Below are 23997 nucleotides of genomic sequence, written 5' to 3' on the forward strand. Positions count from 1 at the left end.
TCTCTCTCTCTCTCTCTCTCTCTCTCTCTCTCTCTCTCTCTCTCTCTCTCTCTCTCTCTCTCTCTCTCTCTCTCTCTCTCTCTCTCTCTCTCTCTCTCTCTCTCTCTCTCTCTCTCTCTCTCTCTCTCTCTCTCTCTCTCTCTCTCTCTCTCTCTCTCTCTCACACACACACACACACACACACACACACACACACACACACACACACACACACACACACACACACACACACACACACACACACTCACTCACTCACTCACTCACTCACTCACTCACTCACTCTTTGGTACTACATAAAACTATCGGTCTGTAATCAATCATTTCGCTACTGGTCTTGTTTCCAAATCTTGGAACGGTACCATGTAACTGGTTATAAGAGACTATTTACTGATTCCAAGTCCTGGCGTAGTGGTACATTACTGGGTTTGAAGAGCAGATTGGAAAAAATCTTTGCTATTGCTTAATATACAAAAGTGCATGCTATGTAATGCATGAAAAAACTACAGCAGTAGGGAACCAGCATCTGCGTAACTGTTTCTGATTCAGGACCAATGAGAGCCAAGATACACCCAACAGGATTCAGCATCAAGGTTTGACCCCAAACTCAAGTGTGTGTGTCAAAAATAGCCTAGAAGGGTTTGTCTGGGATATCTTCCTTTCCCACAGTTGTATAACGAAATCATAAGAGAGGAACTTGTAGTAATCTCCAAAATATGTATCCATTTAATAAATACACATAAGCGAATTACTAACTTTTTTCACAAGACTTACTTGTACTGGTTCTATTATTTCGGTGGTCACCTGCTGAAAATTTTGTCTACTGTTTTCAGTAGATCTATATGTGTTTTGATATATCTGTTGTGTTTAGATTTTCAAACGGATATAAATAAAAATTGTTAATAAGGATGAATGAAATGTAATACTTATAGCCACCATTTGAAGATAAAAACATTACATACATATTAAATATAATACTGAAGAAGTTATTTTCATGGGTTCAATACCCAGTGGAGGCACAAGTGGTTCGGATTCCACTTTAAACTGTAGGTCCAGTTATGCCTTACTGTGCATAAAGTGGACTTAAAACAATAATTCAAGCAAGAAGTTATTTTCACTTGTAATTTTTTCTCTACTGTACTGTTTTCAGTAGATCTATAGATGTTTTGAAACATCTACTGTGTTTAGATTTTCAAATAGATATAAAAAACAAATTTTAAATCAGGAGGAATGAAAAGTTATATTTACAACCAACATGATGAGTTACATACACTGTATACAATATTACATGTAATACTGAAGAGAATATTTCACTTGTATTTCTTCTACTGTACATGTACAGTAGCCCTACTGAACTTGTTCAGTAGGAAACCATTGAGTTTCAGTAGATTTCCGAGAACCACAGTAGAGTACAGTTGATAACAGTAGATTCTGTCTACTGAAAACAGTAGAAATTTCCAGCAGGGGCCCTGCCACCATTCACATCGAAACTTGTTTCACTGCTTCCATTTCATGTCATTTCCCCTGGTGTAGTCAGTTCATCTGCTGGGTTTTATGCTGCAGTAGCGGGAGCCAAATGTGATGTATCTGACCACTGTCAATGTTTAGCTCAAGCAGAAAGTGCAGAATTGCATTTACTCTTTGATCTTGTGATCTTGGTGTGTGATGTATGCCTGGCTGAAACTTTTTTGACAGTGTGTGTGTGTGTTGAATTTGAGGTGCTTGACTAGTCCAGTAGTTGGCTAGGTTTTTTGTGGCATCTGTCAAGTGCTGTTGTATATGTTCGCTGATGGCTCTAATACAGTGTGCTTCAAAATGATTTGAACGATAAGAAACCGTTCCAGAAGCGATAAAGCTTTATCAACAATTAAAGTTCTATGAAAATACTTTCAACTATATCCTCGAGTTTTGTTTGCAACAGTCGTAGTAGTAGTTCCAAATTTCTTCACTAGGTGGCAGGGTGATAAGTTCCAAAATGGCTGCCTGTGGTGCAGAGAAAGCTTTTTGCATCCTACAGTTTCACGTTTGTCGGTCTGTTGTTAGTGTTCAGCTTGAGTTTCATACAAAATTTCGTAAAGAACCACCATCCAAGAACTCTATACGTAAGTGGTATGATAAATTCAAGACAACGGGATGCATTTGCAAAGGAAAATCGTCCGGTAGACCGTCCACGTCTGAGGCAGATGTCGAGAGAGTTCGAGCTAGTCCCCAAAAGTCTACAAGGAAAGTGAGTCAAGAGCTAACAATGCCTCGAGCAACTGTTTGGTGCGTAGTGCGTAGGCGTTTAAAGATGTATCCCTATTGAGTGCAGTTGTTACAACATTTAACACCAGTGGCGAAGCGTCCTATGAGGCCAGGAGGCCGAGCCTACCCACGCCATTACTTTTTTAAAGGTGTATTTACTTATTTCGTCAAAACATATGTAATGCAATGGAAAAGTTTGGAATTTTCATTTATGATAATTACAAAAAAATTCTAACCCTGTCCAGTATACGAACTTTCCACGGAGTGAGGCACATTTGCTGGGGCCTCTTCTCTTCACATTCCGTCCTACGGTACCTACGGTCTTATTTGCGGGAAGTATAATCTTACGAGTAATGTACGTATGCTTGTAACGTGCTCCTGAGGCCGGCCTCGCGGTGTTCCCCACTAGGACGAACAGAATATCCGCAACACTGCATTTCCGCCAGGGTTGGAAATTTGTGGTGTACCAGCATTTTTTATAAACATTAGCCTGTGTTCGTGCAGAGAGACTTCTATTTCATTGTACATTCTCCATATTTTGTACGAAACTTAGGTTTTCCTTCCTTTCATCGACAAGTGTAAGTGAAATTGAAAATTACGGAGTACTGTCGTTCTGACTTCGTTTTCTGGTCAGAGTGCTGATGGTCTTGTCGATTCACCGAACACCGTAGTGTAAACAGAAAGTCTAAAGAACTTATATTTGTAAAGTAAGTCTTCAAACCAAATTACGTAAATTAAAATGATAGTTACGCCTTATATTTACAAAGTAGTTTTACTTTCACTGGAAATAGAATAATTTACTTTTATCGTGAACGGGGATTTCCCAGATCGTTCCCTCTCTGTGAAAACTTGCCTCCTGCTCAGGACGCTACAAGGGAGCGTGGCTCGGAGCGCGAGGTTCGTGATGGTAGAGCTTTGTTTGTGATTCGTGTCTTGTGCAGCGATCAAATTTATGCAAGAAGTGCCGGACTGAAATGCAAGAACAATCGAGTTCTTAATTGAGTGAAGATGTAATCATCGGTAAGGTAGGACCCACTTTTGGTCTTTCACGTTTCCTTCTTATAACAATCATTTCTAAAATGTAAAGTAAAAGTAAAAGTGTTCCCCTGTGCATAGCACCACGCCATGAAGGCGTATAGGGGGTGTGGGGGTAACGCCCCACACTTTCTTGATCCGGTCGTGAGTGGGGGTGATGTGATCAGCATCACGCCCCTGACCGCCTTTACCCCCCAGGGTTTCCCCCAGGTACCCATGTTATTCGACGCTGGGTGGGCGCCGGGGCCGCTTCCACCGTTAGAAAAGTTCCCGGATTTGAACCGGCCGGGGATCGAACCCGGGACCTTGAGCATGGTAGTCAGACGCGTTACCGACTGAGCCACCGCTCAGTTTTCAACTATATTTTCCCTTGCAAGTAGCAGTGGCAAGTGACAGCAAAATATTAAAAAAAAAAATATTAAAAGTTGTTGAAATGTTATTTAATGCGTTAACACTGTCGTCGAATAGATATTACAAGCAGACATTTTTTTATGCAGCCGACACAAGCGAAGAGGTAGGCAGTTTCGTTTACCCTGAAGGGATAACAAGAGAAGAGGGTGGGGAATTAGAGTACAATGCAAGGGAAGACTTTTTTTTTGGGTTCAGGACAAAGAGTGTTGTGTTATGGGGTTATTGCGCGGGCCATGTCTGTTTCAGGTCTGACGGAACAGGCCAGTGTTGTCACATTGGATTGGCAGAAAAGAGCTACATTGCGCCTAAAAATTGGGATGGGATTCTATTCTCTCAAGCAACTACATTTATTATAACCTGTTTATATGTTACATAGTAACCTGTCGTGTTGCCGGGTCCCAAACAAGGATCCTATGTTCTATTATAACGTAAAGGTGTCTACTAACACAAGGGTTAGAACAAACTAGGATGCGAAGTATACACACTGAATAAGAGAGGTCACCTTTACTTATGTTTTTTCTTGAAAGCCCCGTAGTCGTCATCCTAACATGTTACGAAGTCAGGTGACCTAATTGTGGTCATGTCAATGTTTCCTGATCATCTTTAATTCATTCTCTATACATTCACATCGTCACGATTAGCATAGAGCAGAACAAATGAGACGAAAATATTCAAAATTTAAATTATGTTTACTTGCACATACAGGTGTCAGAAATTCATTTTTCTAGAACGCCAAGACTGGAATTAACTACAACCATTCCTTTAGTTAGACAACAGATAACAATGGTGTTTTCCTCGGTGCGAGGAAGTCTTGCTAAAAAAAAGTAAGTTGGCAGCAACAGAACATACTAAACTGACAGTCGCTGAAAGTGCGGAATTCTGTCGTCTGCTCACGGCACAAACGTCAGACTGACCCGAAAATTATGGGGTTCTTCTAGCCCTTTTCACCTCAATTGCAAAATAAATAAATAAATTTAGAAAAAAGTGATGGAAGAATTGACAACAGGGCTCGAGCACTATTCGTTGGATTTTCGCGATGTCTCATGATTGGTAGTTCTTTCTGGAGGTGTGTGCATAAATCAGTGGTTGAAAAAATACAAACAAATAAAAAAAAACAGAAGTGAACAAAAATCTAGATCGATGACATCTGGTGCGTGGGAGGAGAACGTCTAAGACATAATTATCTTACTGATGGCCGGTAACAACACTGTTGAAAACGTCACGCCACTGGCAGGTAAAGAAGCGGTCTGGAGAGGCATTGAACCACTCTCCATGACATAGCCCCCCCCCCCCCTTTCCTTTCTTTTTACAGATTTAAGCAAAATGGAAATTATCGCACTTCTGTGCCTACCCTGCTAGGAACTCTACGCTTCGCCACTGTTTAACACCTAATGATCACATTTCCCGCTAAACTTGTGAGTCATTTCTAGTTATGCAGCGGTGACGATGATTTTATTGACAAACTTTGTTTCAGTGATGAGGCTACGTTCCATGTGACAGGAAGAGTGAACAAGAAAAATGTTCGCATCTGGGGGACTGAGAATCAGCATCAAATCGTTGAAGTTGTGAGTGTTTCACCGAAGACTAATGTGTTTTGCGCCATTTCATCAACCAAAGTGTACAGTCCGTACTTCTTTCACGAGGAAACTGTGACTGGACAAACATTCCTACACATGCTTACTACATGGCTTATGCCGCAGCTTGAAAGTGACAGTGCAAACTTCATCTATCAACTGGATGGGGTCCCATGCCACTTTCATCACCATGTTCAAAATTACCTTAATAACAGACTGTCAGACTGGGCGATCTACTCAAAATGATCAACAGTTACTACGTTGGCCACCAAGATCCCCGGATTTAACCCCCTGTGATTTTTTCTGTGGGGACATCTAAAAGACATTGTGTACAAACCACCTCTACCCGCAGATGTCAATGAACTGAAAGAGCGCATTACTGCTGCAGTGCAAACTGTTGATGCGGACATGTTGAAATGGGTCTGGGCGGAATTGGATTACCGAATTGATGTATGCAGGGTAACAAAGGCGGCTCACATAGAACATTTGTGAGATACTGTGTTCAAAATTTTATCAAAAAAACTTGGACAGTTTTAGGAATTACATGTAAAATTTAAAGCAATTTGGACGAAAAATAAAAAATATATAAGAAGTTGAAATCGTTCACATCATTTTGAAGCAGCCTGTAGATCTATCTGCCAATGTAATGCAAAATGCACTCATTGTTCAGGAGAGAGAGGAAATATAGCGTTTGTGTTGGTCCAGTGCACTGGCAATTTTGGTCACTGTCTTGTGTGCTAGTTTGATGTCTCACTGCTTCAAGGTCTTGGCAAAGCAGTTGGATGTGGAATGGTGGTAAGGGAAGGCAATCCATTTCTTTTTATTGCAGCTTGTTTGCTAGTGATGGTTTGGGTGTCGGATCTACATCTCTGCTTTACTGCACCATGTTGAATGTTGATGAACTGTATAACCATTCTTTAGTCCTGTGTGGTAACTACTTTCTTTAGATCTCCTTCACTTGTGCAGTAGGAGAAAGCATTTCGGAAGAAGTTTTGATATGGCAATTTTAGGGGATATTCATGTATTTGAAAGCAAGTTCATCACATTCCCTTATCTGTATCCACTGATATTGACTAGGGGATGCAGGGGTGCCCACAGGGGGGGTTTCATGACATGCATGCATCATGGAAATTTTTGGGGGGACAAATTTTATACCAATTTTATATATTTTCACACAAAAATTGGGGGAATCGTTTCGTTTGATTGCCTTCCTATTGATTTTTAGTTATGGTTATTATGTACAGTTTTTACCTGCCTGTGGATGATCATTTGTGGCGATAGGGTTGAAATGAAACACCTCATATGCCATTAGAATCGGTTTGGATGGGGGGGGGGGGCATGCTAACTAATTAACTAACTCTATAGCCTTCTTAAACCCGAAGGTTCATGGCTGCAGCAACACACGTCTTCCATCTGGCCCTATCATCAGCAAGATCTATATACTCTTTTCCATCCCTACCGATTTCCTTTAGGTCCATCTCAACGTTGTCAGTCCATCTTCGTCTTGGCCTTCCTACAGGTCTCGTACCATCAGGTTTCCCAACAAGAATCCTGTAAACTCCTCTTTCCTCTCCAATTCGTGCCACATGGCCTGCCCACCTAAGTCTTCTTGATTTAATTGTTCTAATAATATCTGGACATGAATACAAACTATGTAGTTCTAAATTACGTAACCTTCTCCACTCACCTGTCTCCTCATCCCTTTTAGGTCCAAAGATTTTCCTAAGGATCTTATTTTCAAATACTCTCAATTTATGTTCCTCTTTCAATGTAAGGGACCAAGTTTCACACCCATATAATACTACAGGCAAAATTACTGTTTTGTATATTTTAACTTTTAGTTTCTTAGATATTAAACGAGAAGACAAAAGTTTATGAAGAGAGAAGTAACATGCATTTCCTGAATTAAGTCTACTTTTTATTTCCTCTTCAATATAATTTTCATTTGTTAATATTACTCCTAAGTATTTGAATTTGGAAACTGGTTCAAACGAGTTATCAATAATTAGATTTTGATTATTACCTAACACTTAGTTTCGGCCTGTAAGCATATATTTAGTTTTCTCTTTGTTAACTTAAACCTATCTCTTTAGCAGTTTTGAAAAATATTTTAGCATTATTCTTAATTTTATTTATATCATCCCCTAATAAGTCTACATCATCTGCATATGCTAACAACTGAGTCATACCATTTAATTTTAGTCCTTCGTTAGTTTCTTTTACCTTCCTAACAGCATATTCTAAGGCAAAATTAAAGAGCAATGGAGATAATGCATCTCCTTGTTTTAACCCATCATGAATTGTAAATTTGTCAGACAGATTAATACCCACACGAATTTTACTTTCTGTTTCACTGGTGCATACTTTTATCATACTAACAAGCTTCTTAGGTATTCCAAACTCGACTAATATATTATATGATTTATCTCTTTTGAGATTAATGTGCTGTTCACATTAATACAAAAGGTTAGTTGAGCAGACAAACTGTGCAGAATAAGGTTCAGTACACTAACAATGGCAGTGAGCCTGAGCAGTTTTGTACGTTTTATGTTAGCAAACATGAAAGTGAGCCTCAAGTACCTAAATTAAACATACAAGGGTCGTTCAAGGTTGACCGGGATTTTCATACATAAAAAATCGATGAATAGCCCGATCATGATGAAAGGTGCAGGTGACGTAATGTATTCCTTCGCGAGTAACTAGCGCCCGGCATGACGTATTTCGTGCATGCGCAGCAGTTGCAGCGAACATGGCGGCAAGCAGTGTGTATGTGACTGTGGAGCAGCGGTGTGTAATCAAATTTCTCGTGAAGGAGAAAGTGAAACCAGCTGAGATTTTCAGATGATTGCAAGCACAGTATGGTGAACAAACGATGTCGCGGACAAGAGTGCACGAATGGTGTGAGCAGTTTCGCGAAGGACGGGAGCTGGTGACAAATGAAGCGCATGGACACATTCGCCCGACTGCAGTCACACCAGTGAATATCGCACGTGTTGAGCAAATGATTCTTGAGAACCGGCGAGTAACAGTGCGGGATATTGCTGACGAGGTGACTATCAGTGTCGGGAGTGTTGAGACAATCATTCACGACCACTTCCGCTTCCGCAAAATCTGTGCAAGGTGGGTTCCCCGCCAGCTGACATTCGATCAGAAGTGGACATGCAGGACGGTCTGTGAACAGCTTCTGAATCGGTTTCGAGCAGAAGGTGATGAATTGTTGCAATCCATCATCACGTGTGATGAAACATGGTTGCACAATTCAACCCCAGAGACCAAAAGATGCAGCATGGAGTGGCGGCATAAAGGTTCCCCGCCCCCCAAGAAAAGCAAAACACAGCCGTCCGCTGGAAAGATCATGGCAAGTGTCTTCTGGAACATGAAGGGCATTATCCATGTGGATTTTCTGGACAAAGGGAGCACGATTAATGCCAAGTATTACTCCACATTGTTGAGTGGTGCTGTACGAAAGTCCATTCACAAGAAAAGACCTGGGATGTTGTCTGGAAATGTCATTTTTCTCCATGACAATGCCCGCCCTCACATGGCCAATGTGACAACAACAACTCTGGCCGACATGCGCTGGGAAGTTCTGCCCCATCCCCCATACAGTCTGGATTTAGCCCCCAGTGATTATCATTTGTTTGCACCCCTTAAAGACCATCTGGGAGGGAAGAAATTCACCACAGATGAAGCACTGCGGAGCGATGTCCTCCAGTGGCTACGACAACAACCAAGTTCTTTCTACGCCAAAGGAATTCGGGAGCTGCCAGAACAATGGCAATGGTGCCTTGGTGCGCACGGAGAATACTTTGAAAAACTGACATAGTTTGGTGTTTCTTCTGCTACCTATTTCCTCTGCAGAAATAAAAGTCCCGGTCAACCTTGAACGACCTTTGTATATTGCTTAAATATGTCTGTATTACATTGTTCCACAAATTTTGTCTGAACAAAATAATTGGAGGAAATAATTCTGCATAAAGAGGGAGGGGGGGGGGGACGACGACGAATGTTCTACCGTTTGGCGGAGTGCATTATAGGCCTGGGGGGGGGATGGGCACCCCGGAGGGGATGACGTCCAGATATCAACCTTCCTTCTGCATAGTTCACTTGGACTGCACTTTGCAGACTAGCAATGCTCTGGCATCTGAACTCACAGTCAGTAGAATCCTTATCCTTATGAGGTCCGTGTTGTGTCATCTATATGTGTTTGATTGTTCCTTTATCCATTTCATCTATCACCATTCATCCTCATCTTTGCAATTAGCCAAAAGTGGCAGAAAAGTGATGCAAAATAAAGTAAATCAATCAATCAATGCATCCACTGATATTCTTTCAACATACATCACATGCTCAGCAAAACATTCTTAACATCAAGAATAAAAGACATGTGGCAATATAACACTTTATTTTCTTTACTTCACTTTATCTCATAAATATAGTGATATAAAGTCTATTATATAAGTTTACTATGTAATGTTGGCTCCACTTTTTTTAAATGCTTGCCACAGGAAAGAAAATATCGGGAGAACACTCAGTATTATCATCAAAATTTCTATCCTTGCATCACATAGCTTCTTTTGTACCTTCTCTAAAATTGACTCAATTTTGAAATTAACTGATCCAAAAGCCATAAAAAATATCCTCATGCAAGGCTTTGCTGTTACCATTTAGCAAGAGCTACTTCTTACATATTTGCAAAAATATGTGAAATAGAGCTAAAGATATAGATTTGTAAAATTGAGAACATTTTTTTATTGGTTTATGCATGCAAAATTCAAAATGATAACTTGAACAAAATGAGAGAATTGTGAATTATTGCAGATTACTTAGAAAAAGCCATTAGACTTATTCACTTGAAAGCAAATTTCTTGAAAAATATCGTAAGTGCTCCCAATTTTGGAGACGCCCTATCTGGAATTGTATTTGTGTTATTTAGTGTCGCTTTTCTGCCACTTTGGCTAATTGTGATGATGAGGATGAGTGATACACTGTAAAAGGGCAGATGCCTGTTGTGCGCAGGATAATAATAAATAAATAAATGATTGGATGAGATTGATTAAGGAACACTCAAAAAGAACATCCACGACCAGACCATGGCTAAACCTGGAAACTTCTGTGATAGGATCAAAATCACTTGCTTGGCCACCAAGCCAGCGTGATGATGCCATAATGAATGATGATAGAGCAGCACTAAAATTGATCGATGATTGAAATCCTTTTCCATTGTAGTGACTTTCAAGTGAGGTCCAATGAGGATGTATCAGTTTTGAAGTTGAGCTGCAAACTTTGGTTTTTACATAATGTAAAGTGGTTGTACAGTCTAACTGATCATGCTTTGGGCTTCAGCTATGGGACATGTGCAGGTTCAAGTCTCCTGGGAGTAAGTGTAACAACTTTTCTCCTGAGATTTTGGCCTGTGTGTGGGACTGTTAGCCACCTACCAGTGTAAGGAAATTGGGGAGATACGAATGAGTACCATAATCTGGTAACTGAAACCTACAACAACAACTGGGGGTTCTGTCGTGCTGACCGCAAGTCAGCAGTAACTGGTTAGATGATCTCCCACCTTAGCAAGTGAGAGTGAGGCCGGCAGTTGGTAGGTAGGCTCTGGCGGCAGATGGCGCTCTCCCTTATAACCAACCAAAGGTTGGGTATACATCCCCAATACATACAGGCAGCACTCCACTCCAACCAAAGTACAAGGCCAATTCAATTCAGGTAGAATTAATAGGAATAGACATTCCCAGATAGGTTAAGATTAACAGAAATTAGGCCTAATTAGTAAAAGTATGATAAAACATCAAAATATTAAGTAAATAATAAGCCCCAGACCAAAATTCATTGGTTATCAAAAAAAACAACCTTTTGTTGATAGATAGAATTCAGAGAGCACATGTTACTTTTCATGCAATTTTTTTATTAATACAGATATTTTCAGGATAATATTTGTGCAAGCACAAATTAACTTGCTTTCCCTGAAAATAACTGCAAGTCACAATTATTAATACAAATAAACCACAAAAACATAAAAAAATCGATGTTTTTGGACAAAAGACAATCGGTCTCACAGCACCAGAGCCATCTGGTGAGAGTCAGTGGAACTAGCCCTGACTAGACTGCCATCTATTGGGCTTCTCAAGGTACTTGATAAAGGCAAGTAACCCAAGGTGCTGTGAACCAATCAGATGGCCTCATGGGCGTGGCTACCAGACAATGAGTCTGAGATAGCTTTTAACATGAGAGGAAGCCATCTTGATTTCACTTCTTGCTAACAGTTGGTACAGTTAACATCGCTCCAAGTTTTGGGCCAGAGTAGGCCAGTGGAGAGAGGACAATGGAGTCACCATTGTGTGAAATATCTAATAAGTGCTTGGGAATAGTCCTGTAGTGTATAATATGGACGAATTACAGCACTTGAAGTGCCTTAAAGTGCATGGAACCAATATCCATGAAAATTCTGAAATTCTCAAAACCACATGGTGAGGACAATGAGCCTTCAGGAAACCATGATGCTTTGTATCCAAAGACATCCATAATTAATCGGCACATCCTTTGTCTTACAGCTCCCTGAAACAGTTCATGTGCAAGCCAATACCCATATGCATTAAGATAACGCTATATTTTTAGTGCAAATTCATTGAAACCCCCATTTATAGTTGGAGTGACAAGTGTGTGCAACAAGGCCCAGGTGTGATGAGGTGAATGCAGAATATGTAAGTACCATGTTTTTGTTACCCATTTGTTGGTTCCATATGTAAAATCAAACCTATAAGTTTGTGCAGTGCTTGTATATAGTTAAATGTAACAATACCCCGAATATTAAATGTGTCTTTCCAACATCTTGATTTATCAATTCATATTTGGGCGGGTAAGTCCGGGAAGCGTACTTCTCGCTCCGGAATAACTAGGCTGAAAGTCCCTATGATAAACCAGCAATCATTCCTCGGAATGGATGTTGGTCTACTGGGGACATCCTCCATGTTAATGGTCACTGGAGGACAGCGTAGAGCTGCACGGGGATGGGTGCGTCCAGGTTGCACAGCAGAGTAGTTTCATAGGTTCAATCAAGCCCAGAGTGGGTGAGTAGGTTAGGTTAACCTATCCTATCGTTCGGCAACGTAACCTGGAGGCACGTATCCCTGGACCAGCCACGTAGACGAAGCCATTCGACTCCCGAATATATCGTCTGTCTTTTGTCTCTCTCGCAAACGCGGATCGCAAGATTATGAGACTCAATACCGGCACTCCCCAAATATGAATACCAGATCAAGGTCGCTGGAACGGCCAGCGGGTCGTGGGTTCCCACCCAACAGTAGTGCAAGTACCAGTAGTAACCCCCAACTTGACCTCATTGTGGCAATGCTCCAGGAGCAAGCGAAAGTCTCTGAAAAGGTTAGTCAGAAACTTGATGCGCAGGGTCAGAAACTTGATGCGCAGGGTCAGAAACTTGAAGCGCAGGGTCAGAAAATTGATGCTCAGGGTAGGGAATTTGCCAAGGCATCGGCGGAAGTAAATAGGAAACTTGAAGCCGTAAGGACGGAATTCCAGGCCAGACTGGACTCCATCCACAATGCCACCACGAAGACCTCAGAATTGTTAACAAAGCAAGTAGCGACCAACACCAATAGAATTAACCAAATAGAGATCCAGTGTAATGACTTAGAGTCAAGGTTAGAAAGGGATTTTACACAAGTGTCAGGCCAGATTTCGCAACTGAGGGAACTCGTTGGCGAAGTGCAAGGCGGTGACAATCAGACCACCACAGCTCAGATTCTAGGGAGGTTAGATGCCCTAGAAAATATATGCAGAGAGCTCACTTGCAGTGACCACATGGTCACGATCGAGAACAGGGTTCTCGAGCAAGTGAGGAAGGAAATGCCGAACTGCCAGGCGGAAGGCCGCAGCTCGCATGTATGCATTTCCGAGGGCCAAGTCACTGAGCAGCGCACCTCCTCACAACAAAGGGTTGGTGAGGAGCAGCTGCCAGCAGAACAAGGGTCTGACAATGCAAGCCTGATGAGGATTCTTGCTTGCCTGGAAGGGATGGAGAGACGAATTACTCAGTCCGCCCTTCCGCTCATGTCAGCTACCAAGCCCGTCTCACCTGCACGGAATGTGTCTGTCTACCATGCCTTGCACAAAGCCAAACGAAGACCTAAGGGTTACGAAAGCTCTGACCAGAGTAGTGGCTATGTGTCTCCCCCTAACAAGTACCACCCACTTGGTAACTCCCCGGAATCCAATTCCGAAAGCTCGGACGCCGAAGTCCGCAGCCAGAGGAAGAGGAAGAACCGGAGGAGGAACAAGAGCAAACCTAGGGTTAGGTTTGCTGATCTCAAACAGCTCCCAACCTTTAACGGGCAGGGGAACAGGCTGGCCTCCGATTTTGTGCAGGAGCTTGAGAGAGATCTCACTCTCCTGGAGGTAGATTTGGCGGATGCCCTCCAAATAATCTCGTTCTGTCTACGGGACGAGGCAGGGCAGTGGTACGAGAGGAACGAACGAAAGTTCAAGTCCTACTCGGATTTCAAAAGGCAGTTCCTCTCATATTTCCAAGGGGATGGGTGGAGAGCTTCTTCCCTTGCGAAGGCTCTCAATGAAAGGTACAACCCATCCCAGCATAGATCAGTGCACAAATATTTCTGGCGCCAAGTCAAAATGATTAGGCTTGCGTTGCCAGAAATCGCCGACAACCAGGTTTTCACCCACGTTGTGCAACAGCTGCCGCGCAGCTTGAAGGACCAGTTAATCCTGGCTCCCTTCATCTCTCTTCAGGAGGTGGCCAACTCCATACTTCGGTATGAGAGTGTGCAAGTGCCACAATATCCTGAGAGGGAAGTTGCAAGGCCAGCACGACCCAATTATGGGAAAACCACGACTCGCATTAACCGGACCTATGTGAGTCGTGGTCAGGGTGAAGCGAGCGGTTCGTCCAAAAAGGAGGACGCTCACATGTGCAAATCTGCGAGGGGCTCCCGGCCTAAGGAGTACCCGAACAGAAAGGTAGACCGGAGAAAGGGTGGAACGTCCCAGCGTAAGAGTTCCGCCAGCTCACACGGGTCTTCTGAGCATCTCGCTGAGGTGCATTTAAATGTGCACAACCAGGGAAACTAGGTAGGCAACGTCCTGACGTGGGGAAGGGCGATGCCAAACCTAAACCTATCCCACAATGTTCAGATTCATGCAAGCACACTCCACTGATAAATCAATATCAGGCAGTAGGTGACTCAATGTTGTCACGTCTTGCGCAAAGAAAATTCGGGTATCCTGTCCAAAGAGACAGTGATGGTAATTACCACATCGGACTTTGCATATCTGGACAAACCTCAGCGCAGTTGCTCAGTGCTTTGAGAAGGGAAAAGTGTGTTCATGAAAATGTGTTATTAATGGTATCCACAAATGATATGCTCCGAGGGAAGGACACCAACCAGGTGTTCCGGAACCTCCAGGATATCATTTACACCCTAAAGAGGAAAGGTGCTCAGAAGGTCATTGTTCTGACTCCTCCACCAGTTCCCAGGTTAGCCAATGAGAACTGACACAGGTTCTGGGCCATGTATGACTCACTAATTGCAAAAATATTATCCCTTGATGATAATAGCAATGTAAGGGTTCTGGATTCCTCATCGGAATTTGTGCACAAGGGCCAAGAAATGAACATGTCGCTGTTCGAAGAAACCATGGGTTACGGTCAAAACATGAGACCCGACCTGGTTCACTTCAGCCCACGAGGTATGGATGCCATACTCAATGCACTCGATGAGGTAAAATGGTTCACCAAACCAGGTCACACACCCAAGGGTAGACAAATGGAATCTCAACAGAGCGAGATGAATGCCATTCTGCCCTATGAGCAACCCTCGGGAAACTAGCCTGTGCTATTCTCGCTGGGGGTGATGGTGGCCAGGGTGTAACAATTCCTACTTGGTTAGTAAGCATGGAATTTAATAGTGAGGAAACTCATTGATATATGTTTTGTACATTTTTCACTTCCTCAAAGAATTGTAGTAGACAATGGTCCCCAGTTTAGGGCCAAGCAATTCACTCAAACCCTTGAAAATATGGGCATTCAGGTTCTGTTTATACCATCGTATCTCCCATCCGCCAATCTAGTTGAGAGGACCCACCTCGAGATGGGAAAGCTCTTAAAGCTCATGTGCAATGAGAACCATAAGACATGGTCAGATAAATTACCAGCAGTGGTTAGCATTATCAATCACTCGATCAATGACACCACTGGGTACGCACCAGCAGAACTTAGGCTACATGTTTCACTCAGGAACTCCGTTATGGAACACTTTCATATTCCAACAGGTGAACAAATCGAATGGGATCAGCAATTGTTCATGGCTGTATCCCGGACGGCCGAAAGGCGAAACAAAGCCAACAATAAGGTAAATGAATCACAGCAAAACAGGACTGTGATCAAAGTGTATGATTTAGTTTTTCTTAAATCCCATCTCCAAAGCAAAGCTCTAGAGGGACAGACCCACAAATTGTTCCACACCTTCTTCGGCCCATTAGTTTGTAGTGATCAGGTGACGGATAACATATTTAATCTTGTTCATTGTGTTAGCGGTAAGAGCCTACCCAACCAACATGTGAATAACATGAAGTTGTGGAGGTGTAGCTATAAGGTGTATAGTCATTACATTGAGAAGCTCAGACTACTACATCCGGTGTTAGCATCGAGAGTACCTCAAAGAAGTTAATTCAAGCCAAGGGGCCTCTGAATTCAACGAGGACTCAACCTCAATCCCGACGGGGTGCAGCCGTTTCCCTACGACTTGCTTTGTCTGTTGGTAAGACGAGTAACTGCGCACAAATGGCTCCACCCTCGTACCCTTGTGATACTTCCCCATGGAAACTGTAGATGTCTGCTCGTCAGCTCTACGTTTCTTCCTAAACCCGATATCAGTAGGACCTAGGAGAGAAGTACGCGACGGTACGGCTCCTGCGCTATAGTATTAGTCGCATAAGAGGTATTGGTATCCCTCTAGCGCATCCAGGGTAAGACGCACGGATAGGAGTGTACAACAGGTACAAGATGAGGAGAAAAAGCTACACATTTTTTGAACACTAGTATTAATATATGTTAAAGGTCAGAGGTTTTGTGGATGAGGTTCTGTCTGGTCTGTGACATTCACCCATTTGTACATAGGGTAGAAAAATTTTGGTCAAGATCATGTAAGGGATTATTTTATCATTGTATGCAAAAGTCAATTTCATTGTTGTATGCAAAAGTCAATTTCATTGTTGTATACAAAAGCCTATTTCATTGTTGTATACAAAAATATTATTTCAGTATTATATGCCAAGGCAATTTCATTGTGGTATAAAGGGTAATTTCATTATTGTCGACCAGGGCCATTTCTTTGTTGGACACAAAAGTGAGTCCAACCGTCATATAGAGATTTATTTCCCTATGAGTACAAATCTATGCTAGATCACTCACTACCAATCAAGCAAAATATTGCTTAGCAATCATTGGGTATTTGCACTACCGATGGGTTAGGTTCGACCAAACCAGGGTTAGCGGTAATAGAAATATGCAAGCACCCCCAAACATATAGGGTTGTTTATGAGGAACAACCCAAAACCAACAAGGGTAAGGTCAAAGCCTGTGTGTGAAGTGGGGCCAGTGAGTACATCACTCCAACTCCCCCTCAGTGTCACCACAAAACCCCGGAGCAAACATACAAAAGTGCATGGTGTCATAGGCAGCAGCAGACCCCCAAGCATATTATACCAGGAACTAGAGACAATCTTTTCAGCGTTCCAGCAATATGGGGAAGCACGGAGTGTGTCAGGGGTTTGTAATCGAACATTGACATCCAGAAACGAACCACCATGACAATCCTACAGACTTCACAAAATGAGTGCATTCCACAGATTGTACACAATCCCAATGGGCAGCCAGGTCGAAGCATTGCTCGGCCAAGCGAGCAACAAAGACTTTTGATGGCAACGCAAAGTGCACAAAGCCAGGCGACAGGGATCTCCACCTAAGGAGATATTGAAGAACAATTGTGAGGTGATCAAATGTGGACAACATACCAAGGTGTATGGTGAACATTTTTTGAAGGTACTGCACCCTCAAGTGAATGAGGGGCAGATACATTAGATACGTACCTAAAAACTACTAAGCAATTCAGTTCGAATACAAAAACTGTATTCAGTGCGACAAAAAGCAGACATAACATGGATAACTAAAATCATTTATTGAAAACTTTTAAGTGTGTGTTATATTAACCATGTATATACCGTCTAGAAAATCGTTCGATATATATCGAACAGAACAATATCTCAAACATATATCCAAGTGACGGGCAAGAATAATTGCAAATTTATTTTTCTTTCATGTATATGTTCTTTTCGGACCAGCGTGGTCATAATGATTCAGTGTGTATATAAATATTTTTGTGTATGTATTTGGGTATAGTGTAGTAAAGGGTAAAGAAAAATGATCCGCTTCACGTATCCTTTTTCTTTTCCCGAGGGCCCGGGATATGTATAACCAACCAAAGGTTGGGTATACATCCCCAATACATACAGGCAGCACTCCACTCCAACCAAAGTACAAGGCCAATTCAATTCAGGTAGAATTAATAGGAATAGACATTCCCAGATAGGTTAAGATTAACAGAAATTAGGCCTAATTAGTAAAAGTATGATAAAACATCAAAATATTAAGTAAATAATAAGCCCCAGACCAAAATTCATTGGTTATCAAAAAAAACAACCTTTTGTTGATAGATAGAATTCAGAGAGCACATGTTACTTTTCATGCAATTTTTTTATTAATACAGATATTTTCAGGATAATATTTGTGCAAGCACAAATTAACTTGCTTTCCCTGAAAATAACTGCAAGTCACAATTATTAATACAAATAAACCACAAAAACATAAAAAAATCGATGTTTTTGGACAAAAGACAATCGGTCTCACAGCACCAGAGCCATCTGGTGAGAGTCAGTGGAACTAGCCCTGACTAGACTGCCATCTATTGGGCTTCTCAAGGTACTTGATAAAGGCAAGTAACCCAAGGTGCTGTGAACCAATCAGATGGCCTCATGGGCGTGGCTACCAGACAATGAGTCTGAGATAGCTTTTAACATGAGAGGAAGCCATCTTGATTTCACTTCTTGCTAACAGTTGGTACAGTTAACATCGCTCCAAGTTTTGGGCCAGAGTAGGCCAGTGGAGAGAGGACAATGGAGTCACCATTGTGTGAAATATCTAATAAGTGCTTGGGAATAGTCCTGTAGTGTATAATATGGACGAATTACAGCACTTGAAGTGCCTTAAAGTGCATGGAACCAATATCCATGAAAATTCTGAAATTCTCAAAACCACATGGTGAGGACAATGAGCCTTCAGGAAACCATGATGCTTTGTATCCAAAGACATCCATAATTAATCGGCACATCCTTTGTCTTACAGCTCCCTGAAACAGTTCATGTGCAAGCCAATACCCATATGCATTAAGATAACGCTATATTTTTAGTGCAAATTCATTGAAACCCCCATTTATAGTTGGAGTGACAAGTGTGTGCAACAAGGCCCAGGTGTGATGAGGTGAATGCAGAATATGTAAGTACCATGTTTTTGTTACCCATTTGTTGGTTCCATATGTAAAATCAAACCTATAAGTTTGTGCAGTGCTTGTATATAGTTAAATGTAACAATACCCCGAATATTAAATGTGTCTTTCCAACATCTTGATTTATCAATTCATATTTGGGCGGGTAAGTCCGGGAAGCGTACTTCTCGCTCCGGAATAACTAGGCTGAAAGTCCCTATGATAAACCAGCAATCATTCCTCGGAATGGATGTTGGTCTACTGGGGACATCCTCCATGTTAATGGTCACTGGAGGACAGCGTAGAGCTGCACGGGGATGGGTGCGTCCAGGTTGCACAGCAGAGTAGTTTCATAGGTTCAATCAAGCCCAGAGTGGGTGAGTAGGTTAGGTTAACCTATCCTATCGTTCGGCAACGTAACCTGGAGGCACGTATCCCTGGACCAGCCGCGTAGACAAAGCCATTCGACTCCCGAATATATCGTCTGTCTTTTGTCTCTCTCGCAAACGCGGATCGCACCCTTTCGACCCCCCCGTCATAATGCAGCAACGGGAAATTGAAAATCAATATACTCCTAAGTAAAACATCGAACTATAAAATAAATATTAAGATTTGTTACGCTATTTCGATACTATTAAGCACAAAAGGATATCTCGCTCGACCACAGTTAAACTTTTAAAAATGCGACACTAATTTGATATAATTATTATATTTTATGAAAATTCTCTCTCTCTCTCTCTCTCATATAAACGTATCTTCAATGTAACAAGTATTAGGAAAGAAATGAAGGCTTGAGTTCATATGTTTACAGTTGTAAGTCTGTGACATATGAATGGATTTTTAAAAGAATTACATGTAATATTCCCGGATCTTCTGCGTGGCTGATCTAAAGTATGAATTCTTTCCTGTGTTGTCCCTGCATAAACTGGCTCTGGGGTTCACCCAACCTCAAATTAATGGGTACCTGGGGGCAACCCTGGAAAGTAAAGGGGGCCGGAGAGTGGTTATGATTACATCACCTCCAAAATGGCCGAGATCGAGAATGTGTGTGGCCCTAACCCTACATACCCTAAATGTGCCTTCAAGACATGGTGATATATGCACAGGGAACTTTACCTTTGCATGTAATATTCTATTATTTTATTTTTTTTCGTATAATGCTATCTTGCATAAAATGGAAACAAGCATGTTCCAGACATGATTGGCCGAAGATAGTATTTTTATTAGCCTTAATTAAAAAAAAAAAAACTTTGTTCACCACTTGCCACGGTTACCGACAAAGTTAATAAATTTGAAGTTCTACACTCACATTAGGTGCAAAATCATGACCCTTTATCAGTTTAAGGTCTCCTTTGGTGTAATTGTTTTATTATAGTCGAAAGCACTTTTAGTTCATCTTTTAATTCAGTAGCCTTTCATTCCGACAAGTTTTCTACACTTTTCAGACAAAAGATCAGATGGCATTTCTTTATTAATATCATAAAAGAAACTGAAAATTCACTATGATGTGTGAACTTCTCAAATCTTTCCCCTTAGAGTTAAAATAATCGTCTACGACTTGGTAATAAAAATCAACTTTGTACCGTTTCATCATACTGAAACTGCTCCTTCTTTCGATTTCAGCTCTGTATAGTGTTGCCTATCTTTGGATCACCTATATCTAAATTCGATGTCAATTCTTTCTCATCAACCGGGACTCACAGGTCGCCGCCCCCGATGCCTCCACAAGTGGGAGGGAGGGAGGCCATGCCAAGGCTGCCAAGTGGTGTCTAAGAAACTTTGACATTTCTCATCACTCCTGCTTTTTTCAAAGCACTGATATGTTTACAAGAATTCATTTAACAGCATCTAACACATCGTAGATAAATGTTATGAGGACATTTGCTCATTACATTACATGGAGTAAAAAGTCATACCAGGTAACTAGTGAGCAAAGGAATGTAAAGCCACACAACTGGTTTGCAATACACAGCCTCATGTGTGACCATTCGGATGGTTTTATTGTTGGCAATTACTTGAAGGAGCGCATCATAGACCTCTCCCATTTGATATCTCAATGGAGTTAAGGCATCGAATCTGCTTTCCCACCTTGTGGCATTCGGTGCTTTTAAAGTGACACTACTTATATGTTCCTTCAAAATGGTGCTTTTGATTGTGGTTTTATTCTTGTTCCAACGCAATAGACTTCTTTCAAAATTCATATAAGGAGCTCAAAATTGTGAATAGCAGCAATCAAATTAAATCTTAAACCAAAACGTTTTCAATTTGGCATATATTAACTTCCAAGTTATATAATATAATATAACTTTCAAGTTTTAAATAGGCTTATTTTTTTCTTCTCTTCAAATTTTGCCACCGTGAAAATTTGCCGCTCTGGGAAGTGGCATGGTTTGCCCCCCCCCCCTCCCTTTCTGCCTGCCTGTCCCTCACAGGCTGTTGCAACACAGGTTATGTGACGGTCCTGTGAATCCGCACAATATAATTGTATGTTTATTGAAATTATTAATTTCATATTATACAAATCACTTTATATTAACTGTTCAAAAAAAATGTATAATAATTACTTTGTACTACGTTAATTATGTTTTATGTTATTTATTGCGCTATACGCTGTATAAACGAGATATTTGGAATTCTAACGTTGCTATAGCAACGAGAATCAATAGTCATTGTGTGGTAGTGTGTCTAAAAAAAATGGAAATATAGGTAATAGTGAACTGCATATTTCTCAGTTATTTCACTAATATATAGACCCATAGAAGTTGTACCTTCACCTTCGCGTTTTAGTTTCAAATATTTATGAACAAAATGTAATCGTGCAAATGATTGACTAGTGAACGTCACAGTATAATTGGTGGTCCAGTATTGGGGAACATTATCAGCACGATCTTGAGTGATGTGTTTTGCGTGTTAACTTACACCATTGTTCTCGTGAATCTAGTTTGTACATAAATTTATATTATGTACGCGTCAAGTAATCCTTATAATCTGAGATCCAAAACAAGTCTTACAGCTAGATCTATCAATTGTGGTGATGAACCTGATGAATCACAAAATAAGAATGGTGCCATGAATATGGTGAAGTGCTGCAAAGATCCCGACAAGGAAAGGTTGGTAGCTTGTGAAAATTGTGGCCATTGGTATCATTTAGAATGTTTGGGTTTGTCCGATAAGCATTGGGAGTTATACCAGTTAAATGAAAATTATTTCTGTAAAGATTGTGATCCATCTTATGATCCGTTCAGTATTGAAGCTTTCGTGCAATGGAAAAGAAGTCAAGAGAATGTTCAAGAAATTGACATTCGTCCTTCTGTGTTGGCAGAGACGTCAATGGGGCAAAGTAATGTTCCTTTTCAAATGTTTGATCTACTTGCAGAGTTAAGGAAAATCAGCGAGTCACAACAGGTGGAATTTACAAAAATGAGGGAAACACAAAAGCTTGAGTTTACAAAAATGAGGGAAACTCAAGATTCTATGAGGAAAGCTCAAGAGTCTCAACAGCTTGAGTTTACAAAAATGAGGGAAACTCAAGAGTCTCAACAGCTTGAGTTTACAAAAATCAGGGAATCTCAACAGGAAATTCAAAATTCACAGCAACTACTCAACCTTGACTTCCACGAATTGAGTACATCGTTACGGAAGGAATTAGCTGAAGTTGCCGAGTCCTGCAAATTAGCAACACGTTCATTACATCAGGAAATGGAAAGAGAAGTGCAAGGACTAACAGAGAAAATCGAGGAAGTCAACACTACTTGTGCAGAGAATTCTGATAAACTTGCTGGATTGAATAATCAGATTACAGAATGCCAGAACAATGTTTCAGGGTTGTCTCGGCAAGTTCATAGACTTGAAGTCGTTGTGAGCAAGGACGAAATAACGAAGCGCGTAGAAGCATGTGAGGAAAAGATTACTAAGTTAACATCCAATATTTCGACTAATGTTGACTCAAGTAATCCTGTACAAGTTTACAGTTCTCATGTGAATGGTAACTGTCAACCTGGTATTCCTGCACGGAACCTAACCTCTCCTAAATCATCTAATTCTTCAGCGTGTGATGTTTCTGATGACGAACACAATCGCATTGCTTCACAAAGACACAAACGTTCTAGAAATAATCGCATGAGAGCTAGTAATACTAACAAGTTATGTCAATCAACCCGTTCTTTATATTCTGATGGTTCTGGGCAGGAAAGAAAAAGGCAAGTTAACCAAAAGTCATCAAACCCGCAGAATCATCGATGTGATTATCCTGACAATTGTGTGCGTTCGTTTACTCAAGAACCTCGACGGTTGGTAAGATTGAATGAACTTACTGTTCTTCCTAAATATTCTGGAGATCCTGAAAAATCAAGCCCACGTAAGTTTATTAAAACTTTATCGTCCTACTTAGACTTACTGCAAGTTCCTGACATGCAAAGGCTTGAATGTATTACTAATTGTTTCCAAGGACCTGCAGAAGGTTGGTATAATACTCATGTCGATTCGTTTACATCATACAAACAGTTTGTTGACGAATTTCTGAATCACTACACGTCTTATTCGTTAACTCAGGCTCAATTATCTGAACTTAGAAGTCGTAAATATGATCCTAAATCGACGAGTAGTATGGAAGTTTTTGCTATTCGTACGCATTCAGCATATTATAATTTAGTTGATCGTCTGAATGATGCAGAAGTTATTGACATTTTAATCAATCAGTTGCCCACATCTATTGCACAAACAATATTAGCTGCTAGATTAGTTAAAATGGATGATGTAATTGCGTTACTAAAGAGGTTGGATTTAGTGAATTCAAGATCGAACAAGAGTTTTAATGTTCATGATAATGTACGTGAAAAAAATTTCCGACATGATGGGAATAATTCTAAAAGTTTTACCGACAATAATAGTGCAAGGGCAAAACTTAGAGTTCAAAGTGTTGCTAAAAGTTCATCGTTTGTGAACGATGATGAACCTAATGGAAATCAAGATTCAAGACGTAACGTAAGACCTAATGATAGTGTTCATTTTGTTTCTTCTAGCGATGAAAATAAAAGAATTAAGATTCCACGTACAGATGTTCCGTTTGTTGCTGAAAACCAACAATCAAACTCCAGCCAGAAGACGATGATATTTAATAGAAATAATAATTTTGGGAAGCCTAACCTAACTAA

At 41.0% G+C, this 23997-nt stretch overlaps 1 protein-coding gene across 3 annotated transcripts in view; it reads right to left on the bottom strand.

Moving 5' to 3' along the window:
* The window catches only part of LOC145997517 (uncharacterized), a 147679-nt gene that overhangs the window by 27837 nt on the left and 95845 nt on the right, over positions 1 to 23997 (bottom strand). The window lies entirely within an intron of this gene.

Source organism: Lepisma saccharinum, chromosome 1 (assembly GCF_977018435.1).
Source record: "Lepisma saccharinum chromosome 1, izLepSacc3.1, whole genome shotgun sequence".
In the NCBI taxonomy this organism is placed as follows: Eukaryota; Metazoa; Arthropoda; class Insecta; order Zygentoma; family Lepismatidae; genus Lepisma; species Lepisma saccharinum.